This window comes from Nicotiana tabacum, chromosome 10 (assembly GCF_000715075.1).
Source record: "Nicotiana tabacum cultivar K326 chromosome 10, ASM71507v2, whole genome shotgun sequence".
Lineage (NCBI taxonomy): Eukaryota > Viridiplantae > Streptophyta > Magnoliopsida > Solanales > Solanaceae > Nicotiana > Nicotiana tabacum.
The window spans coordinates 38,518,709-38,528,195 of NC_134089.1; positions in this window are offsets into that span (position 1 = coordinate 38,518,709).

Sequence of the window (9,487 nt, forward strand, 5' to 3'; positions counted from 1 at the left end):
AAATCACTAAACTTCAAATAATCAATTGATCTTTTTTAATTAACTCAAAAAGATTATAACAAAGATACATGATTCAAAAAATTAAAAACCAAAACATAACTTCTCATTAAATCACTGAATTAAAAACGAACTTCAAACAAAATGAACACGAATTAAATCTATATTAAACAACAAATAACGGATTTAAGCGATTTAAACTAAATCTAACAATATTAAACTTAAACTAACAATTCCTTTTTTTACAAAAATAAATAAAATTAACATGAAATAAACTGAAAAACAATTAATTAAATTTTCATTTGAATCTGAAAATTAAACCAACAAAACACATGAACAAACTAAAAAAAATTAATTCAACGATGAACAAAACAAGAATGTTAAACCCAAATCTTAAACCCACTAACCGGATCGAAACGGCGATCGAAGAAGATGGTCGTTTGGCGTCATTTGAAGACGACGCAGCAGCTACAGTAGCGGTTCCAGGAGCAGAAGCTCAACACGATGGAACAACAGCAGCAACACGTCGGAGCAGGCAGCAGCGCGACATAGTAGCAGCAGCGCGAATGGAGACGAAGACGCAGCGGCAGCCATGGGAGCTCGAGTTCGAGCTCGATGAAGCTCGTCCATAGCTGGTCGTAGCAAAAGCAAGCAGCAGCATGACGGAGTAGCAGCGGGAAGCAGCAAAACGCAGTAGTGGCGGAGCAGCAGCACCAGACGCAGCCATGGTGGACAGCAACATCTCTAAGACCGTTGCTTCTTCTTCTTCTTCACCTCATGCTGCTCATTGGTTTTCTGTCCAGCGGCGACGAGGTGGTGTCGAATCAGCTGCCCGACGGGCAGTAGCAGTAGAAGAAGCAGACGATGCAGCAGCGGGCAACAACAGTAGAAGAAGCAGACGATGCAGCAGCAACTACGAAGAAGCAGACGATGCAGCAGCGCGACGGGGTTCGACGGAGGGTTGGCTGCGTTTTTTTTATTGAAGAAAGAAGATGAAGGAGTTGTGCGTGTGTGAGTGTGTTGGAGGTGTGAGGGACGGGGGGGAGGGCAGCAGCCATGGCTGCCATGGGAGGGGAGCTAGGGGTGTTTTTGGAGAAGAAGAATATGAGGAATGGGGGGGGGGGACGGATGGTTAGTGTTAGGTTTAGTTTTTTTTTTGTTTTGTTTTGTGTTTTCTTTTGTGAAATGTAAGATAATAGGGGTGTTGGGTTATGGACTGGGTCGACCCGGTTTGGAATGGACCGGGTCGTGGGGAAGGTTGGGCAATTATTTGGGCTTGTGGTTTGAAATTGAAGAAGAGGCCCAATTCCGATTTTTTTTTGTATTTTTGCTCTCTTTTCTTCTTTTATTTTTCTAAAACTAAATTCTAAAAATCCTTAAATTATTATTAAGAACTAAAGTAAGTTATAAAAGTGCAAATTAACTCTCAATAACAATTAACGCACAATTAAGTAATAATTAAGCATAAAATTGTATATTTGGACATTAAATGCTAAAAATGCAAAAGATGCCTATTTTTGTAATTTTCATTTTTTGTAAAACAAACTTGATTACTAACAATTGTAGAATTAAATCCTACATGCAAAATGCGACATATTTTTGTATTTTTATTAATTTAACAAATAAACATGCACAGACAAATACAAATAATTATCCAAAAATATCACAAAATTGCACACCAAGGAAAATCATTTTATTTTTGAATTTTTTGGGAGTAATTCTCATATAGGGAAAAAATCACGTGCTTACAGCTGCCCCTCTTTGCCCGAAGACACGAAGGGTTTTCGTGCAAAGATAAAGTGAGCGATTTTTGCCCATCCGAGTACTCCGTGTGAAGCATTTTTTGAAAAAGATTTGACCGAACCTTTGCTTCAGAGGTTTCCTACATATCCTGGGCTAAACATGAATCAGGTCAATGTAGTTCGGGAAATTTTGGTAGCTGGGACTACCATGGGATTGCAATGCTTGTTGTTACTGCTGTTGCTGTTGCTACTACCGCTTTATTGACCTCCTTATTACAACCAAAGGAAATTGAAATTGAACTAACTACTTATGCCTGTCAACCGCTAGTTACAAGATTCCTATCTATAATTCTTTTGCAACTTGATCTTGGGTCTTAGCTGATTCTGCTTGTAGACTTCGATCTAAATCTTGATGCTTGCAAGTTGTAGGCGCTTGTTTATTTCTGCAGTATTGAATGAAACGGTATTGGCGGAGCTCGGGAATTTGATCCAATTTTTGAGCGACCTGCCCTTTGTTTGTTCCAATATGTGGGAACATCTTCTTTTTTTTCCTTTTGTTCTTTTCTTCTTTTCTTTATTCTGGATTGAGACTCATCTCGTAGGTCGTCTCGATCCATGCACTTCAGGGTCAGACCTGCTGAGACAACAAAACAAACGAACGAAATTTTCTGCCCCAGTTTCACTAGGAAACTTTCGTGAGTTAATTGTCATGAAGATTTACAGCACTGATGAGGGGATTGGAAAAAACCCTAGTCTACAAAGCGCAACTCAGGGATTGGAGCCCTAATGTCGCAAAAGGTAAAAATGCACAACTCAGGGATTGGAGCCCTAATGTCGGCTAAAGGAAGGTTGCTCAACTCAGGGATTGGAGCCCTAATGTCGGCTAACAGAAAAAATGCTCAGTTCAGGGATTGGAGCCCTAATGCTGGCTAAATAAAAAACGCTCAGTTCAGAGATTTGAGCCCTAATGCTGGCTAAATAGAAACCTGCTCAACTTAGGGATCGGAGCCCTAAATTGGGAGGATTGCCAGGTTATGTTGGAAAGGGTCCATGGGTTATGCCGGGAAGATTCATCGGGTTATGCCGGAAAAGGTCCACGGGTTATGCCGGGAAGATTCATCGGGTTATGCCGGGAAGATTCATCGGGTTATGCCGGAAAAAGTCCACGGGTTATGCCGGGGAAGTCATCGGGTTATGCCGGAAAAGGGAGAGAGTCATCGGGTTATGCCGGAAAGGGAAAGAGGTCCTTGGGTTATGCCAGGGAGGTCCACGGGTTATGCCGGGGAAGTCATCGGGTTATGCCGGAAAAGGGAAAGAGGTCCCTGGGTTATGCCAGGGAGGTCCACGGGTTATGCCGGGGAAGTCATCGGGTTATGCCGGGGAAGTCATCGGGTTATGCCGGAAAAGGAAAAGAGTCCTCGGGTTATGCCGAAGAGTCCTCGGGTTATGCCGGGGAAGTCATCGGGTTATGCCGGAAAAGGAAAAGAGGTCCCTGGGTTATGCCAGGGAGGTCCACGGGTTATGCCGGGGAAGTCATCGGGTTATGCCGGAAAAGGGAAAGAGGTCCCTGGGTTATGCCAGGGAAGTCCACGGGTTATGCCGGGGAAGTCATCGGGTTATGCCGGAGAAGTCATCGGGTTATGCCGGAAAAGGGAAATAGGTCCCTGGGTTATGCCAGGGAGGTCCACGGGTTATGCCGGGAAAGGGAAAAAGTCCTCGGGTTATGCCGGGGAAGTCATCGGGTTATGCCGGAAAAGGGAGAGAGGTCCCTGGGTTATGCCAGGGAGGTCCACGGGTTATGCCGGAAAAGGGAAAGAGTCCTCGGGTTATGCCGGGGAAATCATCGGGTTATGCCGGAAAAGGGAAAGAGTCCTCGGGTTATGCCGGGGAAATCATCGGGTTATGCCGGGGAAATCATCCTCGGGTTAAGTCATCGGGTTATGCCGGAAAAGGAAAAGAGGTCCCTGGGTTATGCCAGGGAGGTCCACGGGTTAGAAAAAATGCAGGAAAGAATCGGGAGGAGACTTCCCTTTTGGGTTGATTATTGCAGCATAGCTATTTCTAACCCTTGCGCATTTCCTTTTGGCTGCACCTGCCTCTCGCAGGGTTGTACCTGCTTCCTGCCTAGGTCGTCTTGTATTGCAACTGCTTCAACTTCAAACAAAGGAATATTGTTAGTTTGAAATTGTGGTCGGTTTTGTGGCCTTCATTATTTTTCTTGGTCCCAAGCCTCATTTCTGTTGAGAAAATTCGCCATTGATTGGCTTCCAAGGCGACCTCCTTTCAAACTGATAAGACTCAATATTTCAGGATTTCACGATGATTTGCGCGTGTAAGGCTCTGTTTCTTCCATCTCAAACTATGTTTGGGGATTTTGAGGTAACCAGACGTTACGATCAGTCGGGATTAGACCGACACACCACTGAGGCCGGGTATGTTCTCCACCTCTTGCCAGACAGAGCCCTGTGAAACCGGTCCTGCCACCTTTTCTTTCTAGCATGTTTTGGGGCTTAGGGTTAAAACGAAAAAGAATCCAAAGAAAGGTAAACAAAGAGCGAGGAAATGAATTTAAAAGAGAAGCGTCCTTTTCGGGGAAAAGAAAGACTTATCTGAGGTGCATGCTGGCTATAAATTGACATGACCTGCTTTTTGGACTGGATGCCCGATTCTCACGAACCTACATTTTCTCACGAACCAAACGGATCTATGTTTCCAAACTAGGGAAGCTTGCCAGAACCTTCTGTGGTGAAATCCTCTTTTCGGCCGACAACGCCCTTTGCGAGTTTTCGCTAGCCGACCTCTCTCATTTCTCTTCTTACCGTCGCCTTATAGTGCTCGTCATGAGTTTTCACTAACAAGACTCTCTCATTTTGATTTCTCTGCTCGCCATCTCCTTATGGTGCCTGTAGGTTTTCACCAATAAGACTCTCTCATTTATTTCTCTCATTCTGACTGCGTTGGATCCGAGCAACTGCGTCCTTTGATTTTGAAGAAACTTTTGCCGATTGATCGGAAGGACTTGCAACAGGTTTGGGGTCAAAAGAACTTGGATCGAATTACAACTTTGGAACCGTCCAGGCGGGATTATCGCCGAATTATTATAATGTCTGCCCCAGTTTAAATTTTGGGGAAAAACTGGATTTTTGTTTTGGTGTGACTGAACCCCATAGAGAGGCTACCTACGTATCCTTTCTGAATCAAGTCAAACGTAGTTCAGGCTACTTTCATTTTTATGTTTTTTTTACTAGCACTTCCGGGTTCCAAAGAGGGTAATGAAAGAAAGGTAAACGGCTCAAAGGGTTAGCAAAGGATTTGAGTGTTTGGGTAGCGGGAATGAAAGCCTTCGTCCTCTCAATTGTGCAAAAACAATCAGAGCAAATTCAGACATAGTATCTTTTTACTGCATCCGCATTCACGGCTGTGTCGGGATCTTTTCCTTCAATATCACCTAGATATAATGCTCCCCTGGGCAATATCTTCCTGATGATGTATGGACCTTTCCAATTAGGAGCAAATTTTCCTTTCGCTTCCTGGTGATGTGGAAGAATGCGCCTTAACACCAGTTGACCTACTTCAAAATTCATGGGTCGCACTTTCTTGTTGTAAGCACGGGCCATTCTTTGTTGGTACAACTGCCCGTGACAGACCGCAGCCATTCGCTTTTCATCGATCAGCGTTAACTGTTCCAAACGGGTTTTGACCCACTCACTGTCTTCAATTTCAGCTTCAACAATGATCCGGAGAGAAGGGATTTCTACCTCTGCCGGTATTACAGCCTCGGTCCCGTAAACCAACAAGTATGGGGTTGCCCCTACTGATGTGCATATTGTAGTGCGATATCCCAGCAGGGCGAAAGGTAACTGCTCATGCCATTGTCTGGAACTCTGGGTTGTCTTCCTCAAAATCTTCTTGATGTTTTTGTTCGCTGCTTCAACAGCGTCGTTGGCCTTGGACCAATAAGGAGTGGAATTCCTATGCGTTATTTTGAACTGTTCGCACACATCCTCCATCAAATGACTATTCATGTTTGCTGCATTATCTGTGATTATAGTTGTAGGAATACCGAAACGACAGATAAGATTTGAATGTATGAAATCCACCACGGCTTTCTTAGTGACTGATTTGAGAGTGACAGCCTCGACCCATTTTGTGAAGTAGTCGATAGCGACCAATATGAATCTGTGCCCATTTGAAGCTTTGGGCTCAATTGGACCAATGACATCCATACCCCAGGCAACAAATGGCCAAGGTGCAGACATGGGATGCAGTTCTGTGGGAGGTGCGTGAATTAGATCTCCATGCACCTGACACTGATGACACTTTCGAACGAAGCTGAAACAGTCCTTTTCCATGGTCATCCAGTAATACCCAGCCCGAAGGATTTTCTTTGCCAGAACATACCCGTTCATATGAGGTCCACACACTCCTGCGTGTACTTCATGCATGATTCTGCCTGCTTCTTCGGAGTCAACACATCTTAATAAGTTGAGGTCAGGGGTTCTTTTATACAATATCTCACCGCTCAAAAAGAATCCACTTGCCTGCCGCCTTCTGTTATGATCTCCAGTAGCATGTTCGGGGTATTCTTGTGTTTTCAAGAACCTCTTAACATCCTGGTACCATGGTTGGATACTTGGTCCTGCCTCAATGGCATTGCAGTAACCATGCCTTTCCCTGATTTGGATTTCCAAGGGATCGATGTGGGCGTTGCCTGGATAAGGTAACATTGAAGCTAAAGTGGCAAGTGCATCGGCTAATTCATTGTGACATCGCGGGATATATCTGAACTCTACTGATCTGAACCGCTTGTTGAGATCCTCTACGTGCTGTCGGTAAGGAATAAGCTTGACATCTCGAGTTTCCCATTCACCCTGGGCTTGCCGGATAATCAAATCAGAATCCCCCATAATCAACAAATCCCCAACATCTTGATCGATCGCCATATTCATGCCCATGATGCAGGCTTCATATTCAGCTGTATTGTTCGTGCAAAAGAAACGAAGCCTAGTTATAGCCGGATAATGTTGACCAGCAGGTGAGATCAAGATTGCCCCTATTCCTACACCTTTGGCGTTTACGGCCCCATCAAAGAACATCTTCCAAACGTGAGTGTTTTCCGAGACCACTTCTATGGTATTTATTTCTTCATCTGGAAAATAAGTACTCAATGGCTGGTATTCCTCATCAACCGGATTTTCGGCCAAATGATCTGCTAATGCCTGGGCTTTCATTGCCGTGCGGGTGACATAGACTATGTCAAATTCAGTAAGCAAGATTTTCCACTTGGCCAGTCTTCCAGTAGGCATTGGTTTCTGAAATATATACTTCAAAGGATCCAGTCTGCTTATGAGGTAAGTAGTGTGAGCTTGGAGATAATGTCTCAATTTTTGAGCAACCCACGTCAAAGCACAACACGTTCTTTCCAGCAGAGTGTACTTGGTCTCGTAGCCGGTGAATTTCTTGCTCAAGTAGTAGATCGTCTGCTCCTTCTTTCCGGTTATGTCATGTTGCCCGAGTACGCAACCGAAAGAATTTTCCAAGACTGTCAGATACAAGAACATGGGTCTATCTGGCTCTGGCGGGACCAAAACTGGGGGATTTAAAAGATATTCTTTGATCTTGTCAAAGGCTTCTTGACACTCAGCCGTCCATTTGATCGCTGCATCCTTCCTTAATAGCATAAATATGGGCTCACACGTGCTAGTCAGTTGGGCAATGAATCGACTGATATAGTTTAACCTGCCCAGCAGACTCATCACGTCTTTCTTCGTTCTTGGGGGAGGTAGATCTCTGATAGATTTTATCTTTGTTGGATCTAACTCTATACCTCTCCTGCTTACTATGAAACCCAAAAGCTTGCCTGATGGGACTCCGAAGGTGCATTTGGTCGGGTTCAGCTTCAAGTCGTACTTTCTCAGTCTCTCGAAGAATTTCCTCAAGTCTTGGATATGATTGTCCCGAGTCCTGGACTTGATTATCACGTCGTCCACATACACCTCTATTTCTTAATGCATCATGTCATGAAAAATGGTAGTCATGGCTCTCATGTAAGTTGCCCCAGCATTCTTCAGACCGAATGGCATAACCCGGTAACAGTAAGTGCCCCATGGTGTAGTGAAGGCGGTCTTTTCGGCGTATTTTTCATCCATCAACACCTGATGATATCCAGCGTAACAATCTACGAAAGACTGGATCTCATGTTTGGCGCAATTATCAACAAGGATGTGGATGTTGGGCAATGGGAAATTGTCTTTGGGACTCGCTCTATTCAAATCTCGATAATCCACACATACCCGAGTCTTCCCATCTTTTTCCGGCACTGGAACTACATTCGTCAACCACGTGGTGTACTGGACTACCCGAATTACTCCCGTTTTCAGCTGCTTGGTGATTTCTTCTTTAATCTTGTCACTGACATCAGTTTTGAACTTTCTTTGCTTTTGTTGAACTGGAGGATAATCAGGGTGAATTGGCAATTTATGCACCACCAGATCAACACCTAATCCTGGCATGTCATCGTATGACCAAGCAAACACATCTTTAAATTCAAAAAGCAGTTGAATTATCGTGTCTCGCGTTCTCTCGTCCGTGTGAATGCTTATTTTGGTCTCTCAGATTTCCTCAGGAGTTCCCAAATTAACCGGTTCGGTGTCATTCAGATTCGGCTTATGTTTGTTCTCAAAGTGTTCCAATTCTCGATTTATTTCTTTAAAAGCCTCTTCTTCATCGTATTCCATTTCTTGGTTCATTATTTCGCAACTAGACTGCATGTTTGGATCCGTGCATGAAGTCCGCAAGCATGTCATGTTATTTAAAACTGCATTATTAGAACTGAAAGAAATAAAACAAAAAAAATCAGAGAGAATAAATAAGATGAAAGATAAAATATTAATTTCATTTCATTGAATTTTGAAGAAAATAGGGTTTACATCAGAATTTAAGGACAGGAAACTAAAAGGAAATCATTCGAGTTACACCCCAAAATAACTCGTGATGCAGAAAAGGTGGCAAGACTGGTCTACCAGGATTCCCGCTTGATCGGAAACGGAGTAGCCTTCCAGTTTTGCAATTTGGCACCAGGCCCCATGTAAAGCACCGCAGTGGTGCTCGAGCCTTCTCCCGACTGAACCATATGGGTTTCATACAACATTTGCCTCATAACCCCACATATTTCTTCAATTTCCTCGGTCGTAAATGTCTCATCCTCTCTTTCTTCAATGTACTTGGGTCTGACGAATGTTCTGTAAAGATGCAGAATTGGCTGAGATAAAACCCAACCATTGCTCTTCCGTTGGTGCTTCTTTGGCGTAAAAACCAACACCGAAGAACTTTTCGGTGGCAGGTAAGGTGATAGGTTCGGTGATACCTTGCAATGATTCCCCGAGTCCCTTCTCCGGTTTATAACCATGCCTGATCATTTCCTTGGCAACCATAACTGACGCTTTTGAGAGAAAAGGTTGAGGGTAAGGGCTTCCTTCTTCGCATTGGTCTGCGGCCACAACCTCGAAAACTTGATAGACTATGTGTTAACTACCCTCCTTAGCTTCGAGGCATGGAACCGACAGGTCTCGATAAATTGAATGATCATCCTCTCCGTGGACTATAATCTCTTGATTTTCATATACAAATTTTACCATCTGGTGGAGAGTAGAAGGTATGGCTTCCGTCGCATGAATCCAAGGCCTTCCTAGAAGGAAATTGTAAGAAGTATCCATATCTAGGACCTGAAAGGTCACCTCAAAATCCAC